Below are 16,651 nucleotides of genomic sequence, written 5' to 3' on the forward strand. Positions count from 1 at the left end.
CTTAATTGAGAAAAGGGTATACATTATTGTAAGTAACAGTATTCTGGAAAACCGTTTTAGTTTACAGAAGGAAGCGTTTACTAATTTAATTTCTCTCCTGTGAAGACTCAATTCTTCCATTTTTTTCTATTATACCTATTATTAAACCTTCCTTTCTACTTGGTACTGATGTAATACTAACACTAAATATATGCACATGGATCCCATTTTTATAAACTCTGAACCAGAAAATTTACCAGTAAGAAATTATATACTAGTTCATCATAAAACTATTTTTTCCTCCTTGGTCTTGAATCCTATGATAAATTTATCATTAAAAGTCTTTGGGGGTAAGGAGCATAAGTAGCATAATAGAAAATTAAATCGAGAGCAACTTTAAAAGCAGTGCATCAGTGTTTCTCCACTTACTGTTCTTTATGATGGCCTTCAGTGAAAGTGAATGAAATAATAAGAAAGCACAGGTCTGCAAATAGATAGTAGTTGGTGAATGGATGGGGCAAAGGGAAAATAGAGAATGTAGTGGTTCAGGATTGCTACTTTTAATGCTTTGTCTTAATGCATGGTTAAAATTTTAGGAATCTTAAAAAAATTGAGAAACTAACATATTCCTTAGTGCACATCTCTTATATAACAGCTCTGAAAGCTGGGCTTTTGAAGAGCAATTAAAAAAAGAAAAAGAAAATTAGGTTACTATTTTCCAAAATTGGTATCATAACCTGAAGGGAAATGTCAACAATCCCTTTTAAATAAGAGGACTGGGATGGTTGGGCTGCCTGCAGAAGCTTTCTTGGATTCAGACTAGCACAGAGGGGAATCACATGAGATAGAGTTGAAAGAGGAATTACACAGATGTGCTGTATTTTAAGAAAACAGTCCGAAGGTGAGGCAGATTGAAAGAGGAAAGATCACCAATACCTCTGGTGTATGATATTGGCAATATTCTGGTTTTAATTTGGTGGTTACTTCATGGATGTCCATTTTATTCTATTTCTTAATTTATAATATGTTACATGCATGTATTAAGTATCTTTTGCTGCATAGCAAATTATTTCAAAACTTAGTGACTTAAAAAATAATAAGTATTTATTTTCCTCACAGTTTCTCTGAGTTGGGAATTCATGAACAGTTTAGCTAGCTTGAAGTCTCTCATGAAGTTTGCAGTCAAGTTGTCAGCTGGGGATGTAGGCATCTAAAGGCTTAAATGGAACTAGAAAATCGGCTTTCAAGGTAACCCACTCAAATGGCTGAAAAATAGGTGCTGGTTGTTGGTGGGAGGCCTCAGTTTCTTCCGATGTGAGCTTCCTCACAGGCTGCTTGAATGTCCTCACAACATGGTGGTTGGCTTCCCTCATGCTGAGTAATTCAAAGATCACATGGCAAAAGGAACAGTGCTTTTTTTGTTGTTTGTTATTTTATTATTTTTTTAAACACATCTTTATTGGAGTATAATTGCTTCACAGTACTCTGTTAGTTTCTGTTGTACAACAAAGTGAATCAGCCATATGCATACATATATCCCCTCCCTCTTGAACCTCCCTCGCACCCTCCCTATCCCACGCCTCTAGGTGGTCACAAAGCACCGAGCTGATCTCCCTGTGCTATGCTGCTGCTTCCCACTAGCTAACTGTTTTACATTTGTTAGTGTATATATGTCGATGCTACTCTCACTTTGCCCCAGCTTCCCCTCCCACTCTGTGTCCTCAAGTCCATTCTCTATGTCTACGTCTTTATTCCTGCCCTGCCACTAGGTTCATCAGTACCATTTTTTTTTTTTTTTAGATTCCATATATATGCGTTAACATACAGTATTTATTTTTCTCTTTCTGACCTACTTCACTCTGTATGACAGACTCTAGGTCCATCCACCTCACTACAAATAACTCAATTTCATTTCTTTTTATAGCTGAGTAATATTCCATTGTATATATGTACCACATCTTCTTTATCCATTCATCTGTCGATGGACACATGTCTCTTTTTCAATTATGGTTTTCTCAGGGTATATGCCCAGTAGTGGGATTGCTGGGTCATATGGTAGTTCTATTTTTAGTTTTTTAGGAACCTCCATAATGTTCTCCATAGTGGTTGTATCAGTTTACATTCCCACCAACAGTTCAGAAAGTTTCCCTTTTCTGGACATCCTTTCCAGCATTTATTGTTTCTAGACTTTTTGATAATGGCCATTCTGACTGGTGTGAGGTGATACCTCATTGTAGTTTTGATTTGCATTTCTCTAATAATTAGTGATGTTGAGCATCTTTTCATGTGCCTCTTGGCCATCTGTATGTTTTCTTTGGTGAAGTGTCTATTTAGGTCTTCTGCCCATTTTTTAATTGAATTGTTTGTTGTTTTGATATTGAGCTCCGTGAGCTGTTTCTATATTTTGGAGATGAATCCTTTGTCCATTGTTTCATTTGCAAATATTTTCTCCCATTCTGAGGGTTGTCTTTTTGTCTTGTTTATGGCTTCCTTTGCTGTGCAAAAGCTTTGAAGTTGAATTAGGTCTCATTTGTTTATTTTTCTTTTTATTTCCATTAGTCTAGGAGGTAGGTCAAAAAAGATCTTGCTGTGGTTTATGTCAAAGAGTGTTTTTCCTATGTTTTCCTCTAAGAGTTTTATAGTGTCTGGTCTTATATTTAAGTGTTTAATCCATTTAGAGTTTATTTTTGCGTATGGTGTTGGGTAGTGTTCTAATTTCATTCTTTTACATGTAGCTGTCCAGTTTTCCCAGTACCACTTATTGAAGAGGCTGTCTTTTCTCCATTGTATGCTCTTGCCTCCTTTGACATAAATTAGGTGACCATATATGTGTGGGTTTATCTCTGGGCTTTCTATCCTGTACCATTGATCTATATTTCTGTTTTTGTGCCACTACCATATTGTCTTGATGATTGTAGCTTTGTGGTATAGTTTGAAGTCAGGGAGCCTGCTTCCTCCAGCTCTCTTTATCTTTCACAAGATTGTTTAGGCTATTCTGGGTCTTTTGTGTTTCCATATGAATTGTTAAAGTTTTCGTTCTAATTCTGTGAGGAATGCCATTGGTAGTTTGATAGGGATTGCATTGAATCTGTAGATTACTTTGGATAGTATAGTCATTTTCACATTATGGATTCTTCCAATCCAAGAACATGGTATATTTCTCCATCTGTTTATGACATCTTTGATTTCTTTCATCAGCGTTTTATAGTTTTTCTGAGTAAAGTCTTTCACCTCCTTAAGTAAGTTTATTCCTAGGTATTTTATTCTTTCTGTTGCAGTGGTAAATGGGATTGTTTCCTTAATTTCTCTTTCTGATTTTTCGTTGTTAGTATATAGGAATGCCAGATATTTTTGTGCATTAATATTGTATCCAGCAACCTTACCAAATTCATTGATTGGTTCTAGTAGTTTTCTGGTGCCATCTTTAGGATTTTCTATGTATAATATCATGTCATCTGCAAACAGTGACAGTTTTACTTCTTCTTTTCCCATTTGTATTCCTTTTATTTCTTTTTCTTCTCTGATTGCTGTGGCTAGGACTTCCAAAACTATGTTGAATAAGAGTGGTGAAAGTGGACATCCTTGTCTTGTTCCTGATCTTAGAGGAAATGCTTTCAGGTTTTCATCATTGAGTATGATGTTTGCTGTGGGTTTGTCATATATGGCCTTTATTATGTTGAGGTAGTTTCCCTCTATGCCCATTTTCTGGAGAGTTCTTATCATAAATCGGTGTTGAATTTTGTCAGGATATTTTTCTGCATCTGATGAGATGATCATATGGTTTTTATTCCTTAATTTGTTAATATGGTGTATCACATTGATTGATTGGCATATATTGAAGAATCCTTGCATCCCTGGGGTAAGTCCCAGTTGATCATGGTGTATGATCCTTTTAATATGTTGTTGGATTCTGTTTGCTAGTATTTTGTTCAGGAGTTTTGCATGTATGTTCATCAGTGATACTGGTCTATAATTTTCTTTTTTTGTGGTATCTTTTTCTTGTTTTTGTATCAGTGTGATGGCAGCTTTGTAGAATGAATTTGGGAGTGTTTCTCCCTCTGCAGTTTTTGGGAAAAGTTTGAGAAGGATCAGTGTTAGCTCTTCTCTAGATGTTTGATAGAGTTCGCCTGTGAAGCCATCTGGTCTTGGACTTTTGTTTGTTGGAAGATTTTTAATTGCAGTTTCAATTTCTTTACTTGTGATAGGCCTGTTTATATTTTCTGATTCTTTGTGGTTCAGTCTTAGAAAATTGTACCTTTCCAAGAATTTGCCCATTTTTCATGGTTGTCCATTTTATTGGCATATAGTTGTTTGTAGTAGTCTCTTATAATCCATTGTATTTCTTTGGTTTCAGTTGTGATTTCTCCTTTTTCATTTCTAATTTTATTGATATGCATCCTCTCCCTTTTTTTCTTGATGAGTCTGGCTAATGGTTTATCAATTTTGTTTATCTTCTCAAAGACCCAGCTTTTAGTTTTTTTGATCTTTGCTATTGTTTTCTTCATTTCTGTTTCATTTATTTCTGTTGTGATCTTTATGATTTCTTTCCTTCTGCTGACTTTGGGTTTCCTTTGTTCTTCTTTCTCTAGTTGCTTGAGGTATAGGGTTAGATATTTTATTTGAGATGGTTCTTGTTTTTTGAGGTGAGATTGAATTGCTATAAACTTCCCTGTTAGAACTGCTTTTGCTGAGTCCCATAGGTTTTAGGTCGTTGTGTTTTTGTTGTCATCTGTTTCTATGAATTGTTTTGTTTCTTCCTTGATTTCTGCATTGATCTCTTGGTTATGTAGTAATGTACTGTTTACCCTCCATGTATTTGTGTTTTTTACAATTTTTTTCCCTGTAATTGATTTTCAATCTCATAGCGTTTTGGTCAGAAAAGCTGCTTGATAAAATTTCAATTTTCTTAAATTTTCCAAGACTTGATTTGTGACCCAAGATGTGATCTATCCTGGAGAATGGTTCGTGTGCACTTGGGAAGAAAGTGTATTCTGCCACTCTCAGGTGGAATGTTTTATAAATGTCAGTTAAATCTATCTGGTCTGTTGTGCCATTTCAAGCTTGTGTTTCCTTATTTGTTTTCTGTTTGGATGATATTTTCATTGGTGTAAGTGGGGTATTAAAGTCCCCTACTATTATTGTGTTACTGTTGATTTCCGTTTTCATGGCATTTGCTTTATGTATTGAGGTGCTCGTATGTTGAGTGTTTAAACATTTATAATTGTTTTATCTTCTTCTTGGATTGATCCCTTGATCATTATATAGTGTCTTTACTTATCTCTTGTTACAGTCTTTATTTTAAAGTGTATTTTATCTGATACGAGTATTGCTACTCCAACTTTCTTTTGATTTCCATTTGCATGGAATATCTTTTTCCATCCCTTCACTTTCAGTCTGTATGTGTCCCTAGGTCTGAAGTGGGTCTCTTGTATACAGCATATAGATGGGTCTTGTTTTTGTATGCACTCAGCCAGTGTGTGTCTTTTGGTTGGGACATTTAATCTGTTTACATTCAAGGTTATTATCAATATATGTGTTCTTATTACCATTTTCTTAATTGTTCTGTTTTTGTTTTTGTGTTTTGGGTTTGTTTGGGGTTTGTTTTTGTGTGTCTTTTTCTTCTCTTGTGTTCCCACCTAGAGAAATTTCTTTAGCATTTGCTGTAAAGCTGGTTTGGTGGTGCTGAATTCTTTTAGCTTTTGCTTGTCTGAAAAGCTTTTGATTTCTCTGTTGAGTCTGAATGAGATCCTTGCTGAGTAGAGTAATCTTGGTTATAGGTTTTCCTCTTTCATCACTTTAGGTATATCCTGCCACTCCCTTCTGGCCTGCAGAGTTGCTGCTGAAAAATCAGTTGATACCTTCTGGCAAATCCTTTGTATGTTAATATTTGTTTTTCCCTTGCTGCTTTTAATATTTTTTCTTTGAATTTAATTTTTGGTTGTTTGATTAATATGTGCCTTGGTGTGTTTCTCCTACAGTTTATCTTGTATGGGGCTCTCTGTGCTTCCTGGACTTGGGTGATTATTTCCTTTCCCATGTTAGGGGAGTTTTCCACTATAATGTCTTCAAATATTTTCTCAGACCCTTTCTTTTTCTCTTCTTCTTTTGGGACCGCTATAATTTGAATATCGGTGAATTTATTCTTGTCCCAGAAGTCTCTGAGATTGCCTTCAATTCTTTTCATTCTTTTTTCTTTATTCTTCTCCTCGGCAGTTATTTCCACCATTTTTTCTTCCAGCTCGGTTATTCGTTCTTCTGCCTCAGTTATTCTGTTATTGATTCCTTTTAGTGTATTTTCATTTCAGTTATTGTGTTGCTCATCTCTGTTTGTTTGTTCTTTAGTTCTTCTAGATCTTTGTTAAACATTTCTTATATTTTCTCAGTCCATGTCTCCATTCTATTTCCTAGTTTATGGATCACCTTTACTGTCATTACTCTGAATTCTTCTTCAGGTAGATTGCCTATTTCCTCTTCATTTATTTATTCTTGTTGGTTTTTATCTTGGTCCTTCATCTGTGCCGCATTGTTTTGCCCTCTCATTTTTTAAATTTATTTATTTTGATGAGTGGGATTGTGTTCCTGTCTCACTGGTTGTTTGGCCTTAGGCATCCATCACTGGAGTCTGTAGGCTGTTGGGTAGAGCTGGCTCTGGTACCAAGATGAGGACCTCTGGGGGACCTCAGTCTGATGAATATTCCCTGGAGTCTGTGTTTCTCTGTTATTCCAGTAGTTTGGAGTTGCAGCTCCTACTGCAGGAGCTTCAGCCTGACCCCCAGCTCATGTACCAAGATCCTGCAAGCTGTGGCGGGTGGCAAAATATATATAAAATAAAAGGAGAGCAATAACAAAGAATAAAAATCAAATTAGACTAGGAAAGTGACAGGTATGTTGGAAAGACTATTACAGTAAAAATATAGATGAAACAACAACCAGAGAGTAAAACATAACCACAATAGTAAAAAAGAGGAGAAGAAAAAAAAAAAGGTGGAAAAGGCCTTGGTTGTGGAGGGCGGTATTAGGCAGTGGGTTGTTTGGGAGGTGGGCAGAGCCTATGCTTAGGACCCACAGGGCTGGAAAAGTCCCTGGGGGCTGTGGTGTGTGGGGCTTAGGCACACCATAACAGAAGGGGCCCAGGATTGGAGAGAAATTTATATGCATGGAAGAGAGACAAAGGAGATTCCAGTTACCCATAATTATTTTGACTGAAGAACAGAACTAAAAAGATTGAAAAATATGGTTCAAGAAATCTTCTGAAATGAAAAGGTTGAAATCAATAAATTAAAAAAGTCATACCATATCCCAAGGGAAATTGTTACAGAAAAATTCCTATCAGGATTTTAATCATTGTGACAGTCTCTGCATTCTAATCGGCATGTCTAGACTCTTTATATTTAATGTAATTTTCAATATATTTGGATTTAAGTCTGCTTTCTGCTTTTTATTTCCTATCTGTGTTCTTTTTCTTCATTTCTGTCTTTATTTAGATTGTGTATTTTAATAAATATTCTATTTTGTCTCCATTAGTACGTTATCAGCTGTATACTTTTTTGTAGCTGATCTAGACTTTAAAATATGCATCTTTAATTTATCACATTTTTCTTTAAGTAATATTAGACCACTTTATAAATAGTGTAAAAACTTTACAACAGTGTACTTCCATTCCACCTCCCATCATTTGTGCTATTTTGGTCATATATTTTACTTCTACATAGGTCATAACTCCATAATGTGTTGATATAATTTTTGTTTACAGTTATTTTACACATTTTTAATGAAGAAAAAAGTCTTTTATATTTTCTTTCACATTTAATGTATGCCAATGATAAACACAAAATATTTTGTGTATACACACAAAGAGATTAAGTTATTCAAGTACAAAATATATCAAGCTGGCCACAGATTTCACCATAACATCCAATACTGGAATATTGTTATTCTAGACTTATATATCTGCCCAAATATTCTTCAAATATAAGTAGAACAAATATTTTTGAACTTACAAAAACAAGAAACTATAAAAATTATTAGTCATATTTGAAAAAAGTTTCAGAAACTTCATTAAATGGAGAATTAGATATTAGAAATAAAGTGGATAGTTAAATAGCTTAGAGGACTGGAAGATAAATCTGAAGAAATTAAAGAATGAAACAAAAAGAGACTAAGAAATGGTAGATAGTAAAGAAGAGAAATTAAGAAATATGGTGACTAGATTGAGAAGGTCTAATTGTATCTAATCAGAGTTCTAATTTTTTAAAACAAAAGAAAAATCTTTAAAGCAGCCAAAGAGAAGAAGAATGATTACTTACAAAAAAACTGTAGCTGGCCTGACAACTAATTTCTCAGTTGCAGCAAGGGAAGCCATAAGGCATTAGAATAAAATGTTTAAAGATTGGAGAGAAAATAATTGTCTTAATGGAATTTTCAGGCATACAAAAGAAGTGAGAGAGAGAGAAGACTTACTGTTATCAAGCTCTCACTAAAGAATCTTTGAAAGATATTTCAATTATAAGAAAAATAATGACAAAGTGGTTTGAAATAGTGAGAGAAGAAAATGATAACCGTGTGAGTAAATGTATTAACATCTAAGGTTATAAAAAGATGAAATTATAGAACATTTAAAAAAAGGACTAAGCTTCTGGACAATAGAATGGAAGTCAAAAGAAATTATTTTAATTAAGGTTTTTTTTGTTTAATTTTGTTGAGTTATAGTTGATTTATAATGTGTTAATTTCTACTGTATAGCAAAGTGATTCAGTTATAAATATACATTCTTTTTCATGTTCTTTTCCATTATGCTTTATCACAAGATATTGAATATAGTTCCCTGTGCTATACAGTAGGACTTTGTTGTTTATCCATTCTGTATAAAATAGCTGTGCATGTTATTTCTTATTAATAACAATATTTCTTGTTGACAGGGAAAAAAGAATAAGACATAATGTGTTTAAAAATTACATAAATCAGGCCTGTGCTGGGCACTTTAAATGAATATAATGAATTAGCTAATATTTATTGAGTGCTTACTAAATGCCAGGCAGAAGACCTAAATAGACATTTCTCCAAAGAAGACATACAGATGGCCAAAAAACACATGAAAATGCTCAACATCACTAATTATTAGAGAAATGCAAATCAAAACTATTGATACAATGAGGTGTCACCTCACACCGGTCAGAATGGCCATCATCAAAAAATCTACAAACAATAAATGCTGGACAGGGTTTGGAGAAAAGGGAATCCTCTTACACTGTTGGTGGGAACATAAATTAATACAGCCACTATGGAGAACAGTATGGAGCTTCCTTAAATAACTAAGAATAGAACTACCACATGACCCAGCAATCCCACTACTGGGCATGTACCCAGAGAAAAACATAATTCAAAAAGATACATGCACCCCAGTGTTCATTGCAGCACTATTTACATTAGCCGGGACATGGAAGCAACCTAAATGTCCATTAACAGAGGAATGGATAAAGAAGATGTGGTACATATATACAATGGAATATTACTCCACCATAAAAAGGAATGGAATTGTGTCATTTGCAGAGACGTGGATGGACCTAGTATCTGTCATACAGAGTGAAGTAAGTCAGAAAGAGAAAAACAAATATCATATATTAACACATATATGTGGAATCTAGAAAAATGGTAAAGACAATCTTATTTGCAAAGCAGAAGTAGAGACACAGACGTAGAGAACAAACCTATGGACCAAGGGGGAAAGGTGGTGGGAGGGGGATGAATTGGGAGATTGGGATTGACATATATACACTACTATGCATAAAATAGATAACTAATGAGAACCTACTGAATAGCACAGGGAACTCTACTTGGTTCTCTGTGGTGACCTAAATGGGAAGGAAATCCAAAAAAGAGGGGATATATGTATAAATATGGCTGATTCACTTTGCTATACAGCAGAAACTGACACAGCAGTGTAAAGCAACTATACTCCAATAAAAAAAAAATTAAAATAAAAGTCATAGCAGACAAAATATCTGGGTGAGAACTGAAAGAGTCATAGCCGAATCACAAACATAGAAATAGATTAAGTAACAAACATACGCTGTGGATAAGATTCCTGGAGTACACACTATGCATTGCGCACTCTGGGGGCATGAAGAAGTAGAATCTGACCCTGCATGTGGTGTAAGATGATGTCACGAAACAACACAGCACAAAATCAGTTAACTTGTATTTACTCAACCCTAACTATGCTCAAGGCATCATACTTGATACTATGGCATATAGTCAATTTTTTTATATGCAAGTACACACACATACATACTAGCAATAAAAAAATAACAGTAAATTGACTGGAAATTTGTTAAACTTATATGGAGACAATAATTCTTCTCTCACAGCCTTTTGTGAGATGGAGAGTGAGGGTTAAATGGAAAGCAAAATACATAAGAGCTCCAGAAAAACTTGGGTTTGATTTCCTGCTCTGCTGCTTATGAGATAATCTTAGGCAGGTAATTTACCTTTTATTAAGCCTCAATATCCGCATCTGGTAGGAAGGGATAATAATAGTGGGTTCACATGATTGTTGAGAGGGTTAAATAAGATGATCTGTATAAAAGTGTTTAACACAATGCCTGGCATTTAGTAAGCACTCAATAAATGTTATTTGAGGTTTTAAACTTATATGCTTTTTTTCTCAAATTCTAGATTTTGTTGTTAAAATTTCTAAAGTTACTATTAAAATGAATAAAGTGGAGTGATTAACTTAACTTCAAAACAGGGAAAAAGTGGAATGAGTGAAAACCCAAAAATTGAAGAAAACAATCAATTTGAAAGAACATAAGAAAGAAGAAATAAAATCACATAGAAAAATAAGAAAAAAAATTACAAAACAATATATGTAAATGGATTCAGTTAGGTAAAAGACAAAAATTTTCAAACTAGGGTTAAAAAAAGATTAGGAAAAGTTATAGTAGGCAAATGCAAAGTAAAAGGAAGCTAGTTTAACTCTTGTTAATGTACTGTCTGTATTGAAAAATCAGGATTTATGGGTTTTTTTGTTTTTGTTTTTGTTTTTGTTTTTTGCGGTATGCGGACCTCTCACCATTGTGGCCTCTCCCGTTGCGGAGCACAGGCTCCGGATGCGCAGGCTCAGCGGCCATGGCTCACGGGCCTAGCCGCTCCGTGGCATGTGGGATCCTCCCGGACCGGGGCATGAACCCGTGTCCCCTGCATCAGCAGGCGGACTCTCAACCACTGCACCACCAGGGAAGCCCAGGATTTATGGGGTTTAATCATGAAACCAACTTTACTTTTGTCATCACCTATTTTTTTTTTTTAAACATGCTCAGTGGTTTGAAGTGGATTAATCCTTTCCCTTCTACTTAGTGAGAATTCTAGTCCCTTTAATTTTTATATTTACTCTTAGAAAATAAATTAAAAATTATATTAAGTTGCAAAGCAGATTCCCTTCCAAACATTAATGAACACTTTCATATTCATTTAAATATTTAGTTGTAATTGAATAGTTTTTGTGAAAACGGTATTGGAGTTGGAAAAGTAAGGGTATATAAAAATTTTTATTTGATTTTATCATAAATTGGTTCTATAGACTTGACTGATATTCAGACCAGTGTTTCTCTTGTGGGACCCTGTCATGGTTTCTGTGGAAACTTACTTGCTTTGCCCATTGAACTACAACTTTCTTAGTGGGCAGTGGTTCTTCAGATGATGCCCTTTCATCATGTGCCCTTGACAATACGTTCCACATTTCCTTTCTATTAGGGTCATCTTATCCTAGCAATAAGCTCTCTTGCCTAGGGACCCTTAAAAATGATCCCATACTAACATTCTAACCACAAATTTCATGTCTTATCCTTGGGATTCAAGTATTGATACCTTTGTAAGAGACAAGTTACTAAAGCTTCTGCAAACTCCTTTATCAGACATTAAGTTCCTCTCAGGCAGCTCTGAAACAGAAGCATAGTGACATGCTAGCTTGTCTTCAATAGTTTTGGCTGATCAGGAGATAGCGAGCCCACATAGATTTAGAGTTTATTATTTACAGCACAGCAGGCAGCATACGTTCCACATTCACATCAGTTTCCCTTTTCCTCCAAGTCCCAGAAAGTGATCTGGAAGTAGATCTAGGTGGATTCTGCGCCCACAGTGGATCTGTGTCAAAGCTGAGGAGTACTGATCTTGCAAAATCTTATAAGAGGCTGATGGTAAATCTACCCATCCTCTTTGCTAGAGGTTATTTTTATTACCCTGGACTATAAACAAATCTCGCTGGGGAGAAGAGGGAGACATCTATATTACCTTGTAATATCTCCATGAGAGGAGATTTCTATATCTTTATTATACATGAATGTAAAAAAATATGCTGCAGAGTGAGTCATTGTTTCTATCCTGCCAAGGCCCCTTGCAAACATTCATAAAAAAATAGTCATGGAACAAATGGACTGTTAATGCCTAGACACCTAGGAAAGATACATGGAGAATTGTTTCTAACGTTGTTTTTCTGCCTGTGGTGATAGTGGGAGGGTTGACTCCTAGCAGTACAATGAATAACTTCAAAATCGTCCTTGTTAAATCCTACCTATTGGTTACTTTTGATATATTTTATCCTTATTGTGAGCAAATAGTTTTTAAATATGTGAACCAGTTGTCAGATCCATCATTTGAAAATCTAGACTTGATGTACCCTTTACTTTGGAATTTCATGTGTATTGTATGTTGATGCCACACCAAAAAGCTTTCATATAAACTCCCTGCTACTTAAATGTCAGACAAGGTGGAATTTACAACAAGGGCTTACTAGGGAAAAATAACCAGTGTGCCTTGATAAAAATTTCTCTTCCTTATGAAAATATTAAATTCTAAACTTGCATGCACCTAATATCTAGTTTTAAATATACGTGAAAACAATTGGCACAGCTACAAGAGAACTGACAAATATACCATTATACTGGGAAATACTAACAATTTTTAACTTTTGTGAGGCTAGTAAGGCCTTGATACCAAAACAAAATGGGGGGAAAAGAAAAGGGGAAAAAAATTATAGACCTATTTCACACAGAAACACACAAAACATAAATATTAGTGAATATAATTCATTAAAAGCTAATGCATTATTATGAGATTAGATTTATTCTAGGAATAAGCATTTGTTCAGATTTAGAAAAATCAATGTATTTCATGCTAATAATTTAAAGGGCAAGAATGATACAATCATCTCAAGAATATAATGGAAAATTGTAACACTAATTCAATATTAAAAAAAAAACCTCTTAGAAAGCAAATTGTAGAAGAGAACTTCCTAGGCTGATAAAGATATACACAAAAATTCACATGAAACATCACTCCTAAGAGTATATCCTCAAAAATCAGAAAGAAGACTTGGATTCCTGATATCACCTCTTTAATTCAACATTTTTCTAGTTACCAGCCTTTTCAATAAGTCAATTAAAAGAATAACATCTGGGAATTACCTGGTGGTCCAGTGGTTAGGACTCAGCACTTTCACTGCTGAGAGCCCAGGTTCAATCCCTGGTCAGGGAACTAAAAATCCCACCATAAGCCTTGTGGTACGACCAAAAAAAAAGAAATTTGGAATACATAGAAAAAACAAAATTATTTTCAGCCAATGTAATTGTCTACTTGAAAAACCAAAAGTAACCCACAAAGTATTAAAATTAATGAGAGTTTTTCAAGGCTGTAATATATAATATTGATATTGAAGTCAATTTTATTTTTATATCCCATCAAAACTAATCTTACGTAATTTAAGAAGGTATCACTTGCAAAAGCAACACGATGTTTTTTGAATATAATAAAAAGTTGGATTACTGTGGAGAAAACCAGAACACCTTATTGAAATACATTATTAAATAGGACCTAAATATATAAAAAGATATACCATGTTCATGGGTTGAAGGCTCAGTTTTGTAAAGAAATTTCAATATGGTGTTCCAAAATGACAAGTGTCCTGACTAGGAGAGCTAACTACAACACTCAGTTCCTTATGGCCTGTAAAGATGAGTCCTCTAAATGTCTCTGGTAATTATAATAAAACACTAATAGTAAATTCAGGTATTAAAAAATAGAAAATGTATTTTGTACTGATAATCATAACAAAAGGACAATGAGTTAGGAATTGTAAGCTATGCAAAATTAGAACAGATCATTTTGGGAAAGATACCAAATTTCAAAAAATTAAAACCAAATGACAGAAACATTAAAAATTGATGTTGTGACATGTAAATCTTCACATTAGAATGGGCTCAATCTAATGACCATGGCATTTTTGAATTATTTATACATAAGCTACCAGGTCTTATGTCCCAACCAGATTCTGCAACCTGGATTTTTATGAAGGAATGAAAATAATTCAGAAATCTTAGGAAACTTTCAATATAAATAAAGCAATAACTCTGAAAAGTATGAGAATAATAAAGAAATAATTTATATCTGTGCCGTTGATGTTTTAGATCAAGTTAGGCATATCTTGCAAAGCTGAGTTTAGAATCTTTGAGTCTGTGCATGTTTGTTGTTTAAAGGAAAGTATTTGGAGACCCAGCTATAATAACAGCAGTTTAAATTGCTTTATAAAGGAATTTATTGAGTGTGGTTACTATTTAAATTATTGAGACAAATTGGTTTTCAAAATTTGTCTAATGGAGATGTGAATCCAATACATCAAGCAGTAAGCAAAGTACAAATAACAGTGAATATGTCTCTCCACATGTATAATTCGTTCTCACAACTAAAGAATTGATCAGTACAGTAGTGTTGCAGAGGTGACCTGCCTAGATCCCTCTACAGGACCACAATTCTCCTTCCCCCAGCTGTTGTGAGTACTGTCTGATGATGGTTCACAGGTACTCCCTCTCTAAGAATTATCCTTTGCAGAAGGGAGTTGTCTTGCCCAAGGTTATGCCCCTTCGTGGGGACAGCCTGCATCTAGTGGTTGATGTGGGGACACAAAATCTCAGATTTCACTGTGGGACAGCACTGAAGGGCCATCCTGGCTCCACAACTCCTTGTAGGATGTGCTGAGTCCTCTGCTGCGACAGCAGAGAGACCCAGTTACAGGTGTTGTTCCAGGCAAACACTCCTCAGTTGCTCTTCTGTGTGCAAATCTCTGTTCAGAATCTATTTGACAGAGAACCCTAAGTGGGGATGATTTCTTTTTAATCTCCATAGACAACACCTACTAAATTGAAAACTGTATGACAGTTGTTGAGTTATTGAGATAGGCATTGGAGATAGAAAAACATATTTTCTGATGTAAGTTTTTAACTTCTATGGGTAGGCAGGGCATATGTGTTAAACACTGCTAAGCAATATACATATTGTCCGGGTCAAATGTGTGAAGCAGAGAGCACATATTATAGGAATTTAGGGCAGGGAGAGACCTGTCTTCTTTGGCTGAGCTGTAAAAGAAAAGGTTGAAATAAATGGAAAGGAGATGGGATTATGCCTGGTGTAGGGCAAGGCACTTGGTTCATGGCTCTTTTGTAACCGGTAGCAGGTGGCACCATGATTTATCTATTCACATATCTCTTTTTTCAACTAGAGTGTGGACTCCTCATTGATAGGTCCATATTTTATTCATCTTTGAATCCACAGAAAATAGAATGTTTATTAATTCAACAAGTGTTCATGCAGCATTGATCAGTCTGATAATGTGCCAGGAGCTGTACATCAGTGTATAAACGAAGTATTGTCTCTGCCTTCAAGGAGCATACAGCCCAGACAGGAAGATCATTAATAGAGACTTCAATAGACAACTTATATTTTGACAGGTAATATTCATTAAATAATTCTTTATTGCCAAGTGCCATTTATGTGCCAGGCACAGTTCTATGATGGAATAATCAACAGAGTGCCATGGGAACACACAGCAGGGACCCTCAACCCACGTTGAGAACATATTTTTTAAGGAAGGCTTCCTGGGTGAGGTGATGTTCAAGTGTGACCTTGGGTAAGGGGACACTCTTTTCTCTGTGGGTTGTGCTCTGAGAAGGACTCAGCTGAGAACTGTCAGCTGTCTATGCCCCTAGGGGCTGGCAAAATGAGAGCCTCCATCCTGCAGGCAGCGCTGGGCTACACACAGCTGTAGCCACCTTGGTGACCTGGGTAGCGCAGCGGCTCTCAAGCTTGAGGGTGCATTGGAATCACCTGGAGGACTTTTTCACCTAGATTGCTGGGCCCCATCCCCAGATTATCTGATTTAATAGGTCCTGAGAGAGGCCTAACATTTGCATATCTAACATGTTCCCAAGTGATGCTTGCAGCTGCTGCCACAGGATCCACACTTTGAGAACCACTGATGCAGAGAAGTCTGTATTTGAAATGCTACTCCAGGGCATTCATTCAGAGTAGATGAAGTTAGATAATATTTACTGAATGAATAGCACCAAGTTCAAGTATCGTCCTTCCAACTGAGGGAGAAAGTACACGATTACAATGCACTGCAGTAAGCTCTTAGAAGTTAGTTGCAAAGTATTAGCAGGGTTGCAGAAGAAAAGGGCCAATTTTTCCTTCATTCGTCCTGAGAATCTTGACAGACAAGTGAGCTGATCTCACCTTCTGGCTGAGTGAACTAATTGGGAGTAAACTTTTATCTTTGGATCTTAGTTTCCTCAAGAGTAAATTGAGGATGTTAATAATGACATCAGAGGGTTGTTGTTAGGATCAA

At 35.4% G+C, this 16,651-nt stretch overlaps 1 long non-coding RNA gene and 1 other non-coding gene across 2 annotated transcripts in view; both read left to right on the top strand.

The window, feature by feature from the left end:
- The window catches only part of LOC113624351 (uncharacterized), a 131,838-nt gene that overhangs the window by 39,685 nt on the left and 75,502 nt on the right, over positions 1 to 16,651 (top strand). The window lies entirely within an intron of this gene.
- TRNAE-UUC (transfer RNA glutamic acid (anticodon UUC)) lies at positions 13,437 to 13,509 on the top strand. Its single transcript has one exon. It is a non-coding gene; the product is annotated as a tRNA-Glu (tRNA).

Source organism: Aethalodelphis obliquidens, unplaced genomic scaffold (genome assembly GCF_003676395.1).
Source record: "Aethalodelphis obliquidens isolate GAN/ISIS:26980383/991018 unplaced genomic scaffold, ASM367639v1 scaffold13, whole genome shotgun sequence".
NCBI classification, from domain to species: domain Eukaryota; kingdom Metazoa; phylum Chordata; class Mammalia; order Artiodactyla; family Delphinidae; genus Aethalodelphis; species Aethalodelphis obliquidens.